The sequence below is a fragment of the Bactrocera dorsalis genome, chromosome 6, assembly GCF_023373825.1.
Source record: "Bactrocera dorsalis isolate Fly_Bdor chromosome 6, ASM2337382v1, whole genome shotgun sequence".
NCBI classification, from domain to species: Eukaryota; Metazoa; Arthropoda; class Insecta; order Diptera; family Tephritidae; genus Bactrocera; species Bactrocera dorsalis.
This window is the reverse complement of record NC_064308.1, coordinates 41304729-41310838: the sequence shown is the minus strand read 5'-3', so window position 1 is coordinate 41310838 and position 6110 is coordinate 41304729. Positions and strand designations below refer to the sequence as shown.

General features: G+C 35.1%; 1 pseudogene; it reads right to left on the bottom strand.

The window, feature by feature from the left end:
- Window positions 1–5694: 5694 nt before the first annotated feature.
- LOC125779851 (small nucleolar RNA U3) lies at window positions 5695–5824 on the bottom strand (annotated as a pseudogene).
- Window positions 5825–6110: the final 286 nt, after the last annotated feature.

Sequence of the window (6110 nt, the reverse complement as noted above, 5' to 3'; positions counted from 1 at the left end):
GGATTTTTAGCATAATGGGCTCTGTGGTTTTTATACCATTGATTACCGATGGATTAAGATATTTCTTTAAAAGTGATTTTAGCGATTCTTCATTGTAGGTTGTCTCAGTTATTAAGTGCCTATGGTACGTAGGGAAAACTATTTCGAATTTGTATGAATTTTTGGAATCTTCCGATATGAAAATTTGGTTTTTGAAAACGTTAATGGGTATTTCTACTGAAGAAATTAAATTTTCGGAAGAGCTGTCACTACTGTGGACAGTCATTGAATTTAAGTTAGCGATTGGTGGTCGTGAGAGTAGGTCTGCGACGATGTTTGTGTTGCCTGGTTTATAAATGATTTCGTGGTTATATTCTTCCAATTGTGCCTTCCATCTCTTCATTTTTGCATTAGTATTTTTGTTGCTGAGAGCAAAGGTCAATGGTTGGTGATCAGTGTAAATCTTAACCTTTTTTGATCCGTATAGGAAGCATTTCAGGGACTGTAGTGCCCAAATTATTGCCAACATTTCTTTTTCATTGGCGGCAAAAGTTTCCTCTGCTCTGCTTAGAGTTCTTGACAGAAAGGATATTGGCCTACCGTCTTGGGAGAGTACGGCTCCTAGAGCGTAATTTGAAGCATCCGTGGTAAGCTCAAAAGCTTTTTCGAAATCTGGATAGTGAAGTATAACATCGTCTGACGTCAGGCAATTTTTCAGGTCTTTAAAAGCTTCTACTTGTTGTGCTGTTAGATTTAAAAGTGTCCTTTTAGACTGATTCTTGGAAACTCTTCCAAGCTCTCCTCTCAGTATTTCAGTCAGGGGTTTTGCAATTTGTGCGTACGCCTTTATAAATCTGCGATAATGTCCGGTCATTCCTAAAAAGGAGCGTAAATCATGGACAGTTTTGGGCCGTGGAAAATTTATTATAGCTTCTATCTTTTTTTGTGTAGTGCGAATTCCATTTTGGCCAACTATTATACCGAGGAACTCGATTTCTTTTTTGATAAATTCACATTTATCGAACTGTACCTTTAAATGCGCTTTTTCGAGAGTGTCAAATATAATTGCAAGATCTCTAAAATGGTCTTCTTTGCTTTTGCTAAAGATAATTATGTCGTCAACATAAACGTAGCACCGAACGCCGATGTGTTTCCGTAGCACATCATCCAAAGTGCGTTGGAAAATGGCAGGCGCATTTCTTAAGCCGAATGGAAGTCGAGTAAATTCGAATTTCCCATTGGCAATAGAGAAGGCGGTCTTCTCAATATCTGCTTCGTTGAGAGCAATCTGATGGAATCCACTCTTAAGGTCAATTGTAGAAAAATACTTATTTGATCCTAGATTAGTTAGAATAGTGGTAATATCTGGAATGGGATATTTATCTGGTATGGTATCCTCGTTCAATTTACGATAGTCGATAACCATACGAAATTTTTTTAATCCTGAGGCGTCTTCTTTCTTCGGTACGACCCATACCGGAGAATTGTAGGGAGATTTCGATGGTCGAATAATGCCATCTTTAAGTAATTCCTCAATTTGTTTGTCTATTTCTTTTTTTAAAGGCATTGGATAGGGGTAAGTTTTGGAATATATTGGTCTATCGCTTTTAGTCCTAATTTCGGCTTTAACGTTCGTGACATATGTTAATTTTTTATCTGGTTCAGCAAATAATGTTGGGCAAGAGTTAAAGAGTTGTTTTAATCTTTCGTTATCTTCGGGACTCAAATGATTTAGCCTTAATGTAGTGTGTGCAATAGAGTTAATTGCTAACTGGTGGATAGGATATTCATATTTATTGAGTAATGTAAAATAGTTCTCCTTAGTAAAAATTACTGCGTTTAAACTTTTCATTGTATCGTTACCTATTATGGCATCAAAGGTTCTTAACTTGTGCAAAATGTGAAATTTTAATTTACCTATTTCATCACCGAAAACACTGATATTAGCATGATGAGTAATTTTGACGGGTCCACCAACAGAATTTGCAATGAAGGGTTTGTTCGGAATGGGGTTCCTAATATAAGTTGGACTAATATAATTTTTGTTCGATCCGGTATCTAATAAAAATTTTAGTTCATTGCCATTTTTCATTTTGAAACGATAGTATGGCAATGAGGAGTTTAGTCTAAAAAATTGATATTGTCACTAGGGGTTGCTTCGATCTCTTCTTGTTCTTCGTTGTATTCGGGTTGGTAGTCCTGTGAAGACTCGTAGTACCCTTCAGGATATTCTAATATTTCATTATTGTATTCTATTGGGTCAGTTTCTGTAACTTCAGTATTGTAGATCCGTTGCATTTTGTTAGGAGTCTGTATTATCTGTGATGGTGGTCTCTTACTAGCTTGATTATTATTAGCCTGCGCTGATCCATTACTAAATGCTTGTGGTTTGTTACTGAATGTTTGCTGCCTATTATAAAATGTTTGATTTTGTTGATACTGAGGCCTATTCTGATAATTTATTTGCTTCGTTTGAACAGATCGATCAACTTCCATTGGTGTAGGAGGTTTTTTAGGAAGAGGTGGTCTAAAGTTTGGTTGCACTGTGACGTAGTGTCGGGTTTGTCCGTACTGTTGATACGAATTTGGTCTAAGGGATTGGTTGTGAACATTTGTAAGTTCTGGGTAAAAGGGTCTTACTTGGGGTTTGAATGAGTATGACCTTGGTTGATTGTGGCTAATGGGTTGATTGTGGCTAATAGGTTTGGTATTGGTCGGCAAGCGACTGATACTATTTGTATGGTTCGTCCTGTAATTCATGTTGCCTAATTTGAGACACATATTGAGAGCCTGTGGTAAACTGGTTGGTTCCTTTACACTTAACAGACTGGGTAAGTTACCGTTCAGACCTCTTATAAATGTGTCGAGGGCCTTTTCTCTATATGTCGTTGTCATGGCATACAAAGCTTCTTCTCCTAACTCCAGGCAATCGATTTTGTCTAGGATAAGCGAGAGATATTGATAGACTTGTTGATAAAATTCTTCAACAGTGCTACCCCGTTGTGCAAGTGTTGTCATTTGATATTCCAACGTGCTAACGTCTCTCTTGTCTGAGTAATGTAACATCAGACATTTTTTTATCTTACCCCAATTTAATGGGGTGCGGTAAGACTCAAGGGCCGTGTCAGCTTCGCCAACTATCTTGTGTCTTATTGTATGCAGGATAGCAAAATATTTTGGGGTGTTCTTATTCTGTCCGTACATTAATAATATTCTATCTACCGATTTCCGCCATGAACTAAATTCTCCGTTTTTACCCGAAAATTCCCTTAAACATTTTACCACATCCGGAACTCTTTCGGATGCGTCCACGTTAATGCTAAAATCTACAGGATGTTCAACTTCTTCTTCGATTTGTGGGTGTAATATGGTCGAAACTGTTTCCGATATTAACGAAACGAGTTCTCTTTTTTGATTAGGAGTGAAAGTGGAAGGGATGTTAGGAGGGGAAACGTTAGTGCTGGATGAGTGCAGATTTAATCTCGACAATGTCGATGCTATTTGTTCTTCCTGACTCATTTTGTTCACTTGTTTCTGATTATTTAAATAATTTTTTTTTTTTTTTTTTTTTTTTACAGTGTTAACTTTTCTTTTGTTATAACAATAATTATTTCCTTTCACATAACCTTACTTACTAATAATCTTAATATCAAACTTACATAAATATCATTTGCATTTTCCTGTGTTGATAGTGTTTCCTCCTTTGTGTGATTAATTTAGATTTCTCCTCTTGTAGTTGTATTTGTTGTATTTGTTGCATTTGCTGGATTAGTTTAAATCTTTCCTCTAGTAGTTGTATTTGTTGTATTGGTTGTATTTAATGAATTAATTTAAATCTTTCTTCTTGTATGTAGTTGTATTTGTTGTATTTGATGAATTAACTTAAATCTTTCCTCTTGTAGTTGTATTTGTTGTATTTGATGAATTAACTTAAATCTTTCCTCTAGGAGTTGTATTTGTTGTATTGGTTGTATTTGATAAATTAATTTAAATCTTTCCTTTTATAGTTGTATTATTTTACACTTGTTTAATTTATTCTAAATTTCCCCGTCACGCACTTTTTGTTCAATGTATTTGTATTTAGCTTATGCTTTTCGTTCGGCTGGGTTGATACTGCCCGTCCTTTTTCCGAAAGGTACTAAGGGGCCGAGTACGAAATGTTATTTAGATTTAGTCCGCGAGTATAAAAAATATTATTATTTTTTCCTCACGGTCCCTGCTCGGGCGCCACATAAAAAATAAAACAATGCGTTTATAAATCAGCACTATGTGCTTCTCTTGAGCTTTATTATAAAACTGACTACACTTAACTTTAAAGCTTATAATCTAACCTATGCTTGAGCCGGCCTACGTGACCAAAGATGCTTGGTCAGCTAAAAGGGTTTGCGCGTGTAGCGCTCACCTGCAGCTATTTGGTTTTGGGGGAGAAGACATGGTTGCGCGTGTTTCGCTCACTTAAGAATTTAGCTGATGCGCGTTTAGCGCAGTTGCACTTTTGGTTGTAATAGGACTCCAAAATATGCAAACGGTTTATATGTTTCTAGCATATAATGTGGGAATAAAATATTGTGTTAACTTGTATGTAAATGTTGCCTATAGGCAACATCGGGCATGAAAAGGTTAAGCAAACTCAAAGGAAAAAAAAGGTGCGTGGAGTCCCTACGCGCGGATGAAGTTATACTTCTTAGTGATATTCAGAAATGCATATCATTTTGTATGAAAGAAAACTAGAAAACTTAAATTCACATTTTATAAATTTATTATGCACATAAAATGAAGAATAAAGCAAAGTCTAAATGAATGAATTTTGACTCAGAAAGTAGTTCCGTCTCTTCGTTGCGGAAGAGAATATGCAGCGTAATCATCTCTCTTTTGTTCTTCGCCAATTTGGCTGCCGGATTGACTTGTGAAGATCAATTTTTTGTTGGTGACATATTCATATGTGTACGCATATGTATGTTTGTATGCTTGTGATTTATTTGTTCGGCAATGTATGCAAATATATGTACATATAAGTATATATGAATGTATGAACATGCAAGTCAATGCGCGCACATGCGTATACATACACTCATATGAGCATGTGCAGATACACAAGATAGGATAGAAGATGTATGCCTTTTAACATCGTATACTATACAAATAAATATTTTTCTTACTAATAGAAATTAAAATAAAGAAAAATATTTATTTTTATAGTATACGATGTTAAAAGCAAAAAATTAAAAATTTATTCTGTCGGGATTCCAACCTGTGACCTGTGTTAGCATCTTGACCTTCCAAGCGCTTACCACCAACACCACCATTGACAATTAGGTTGCGCTGACTTAAGTATGATTTGGTTATTCATGCAAGAAACATACGATGGTTCTAATAATTTTGTTTAAGTATAGAATATACATACTTTGTAGAACATTTGCTTTCGCAATAAATTTATCACAGCAATATACATATACATAATATGTATATACATATGCATAATATCTATATACATATACATAACATTGCTGTGATTCCCAGAGAAGTATAGTCTTAATAATAAATTTATTTTTAATTTTTTGCTTACTAATAGAAATTAAATTTATCACAAATATTATGTATATGTTTATGTATATTGCTGTGATAAATTTATTTTCTATTAGTAAGAAAAAAATATTTATTAGTATAGATTTCCAAAAGCACAGAAATGATTCTGTGAATTTATTCATTAAAATCGCCACTCAGAAGTCATTTTATCCCTTGTAAGCGAGCGATTTTCTTAAATCTCACGCTCCCAGATAAAACCATATACCTCGTCCTCGTGGGTCAGTTTCAAAAACCACAGAAATGATTCTGTGTGATTCTGAAAGGCCAACGCAGAGTATTTCAACCGAAACATACGTAAAATAGTTGAGAATTCGCAGAAATGAAAGACAAAGGAAAGAAAAAGAAGTATAACTTCAATAATGCACAAGCATACAAACATACATATGCGCACACATGTGAATATGTCACCAACCAAAAATTGAAACATTGTTCTACAAAAACAACAACAGCATAAGCATGGAACATTGTGTTGTGTTGTTGTGTCGGCCGAGCTGTGCCGAAAGAAACGAACAAACGATCGCCGATTGTCACCGCTTCGCTTGCTG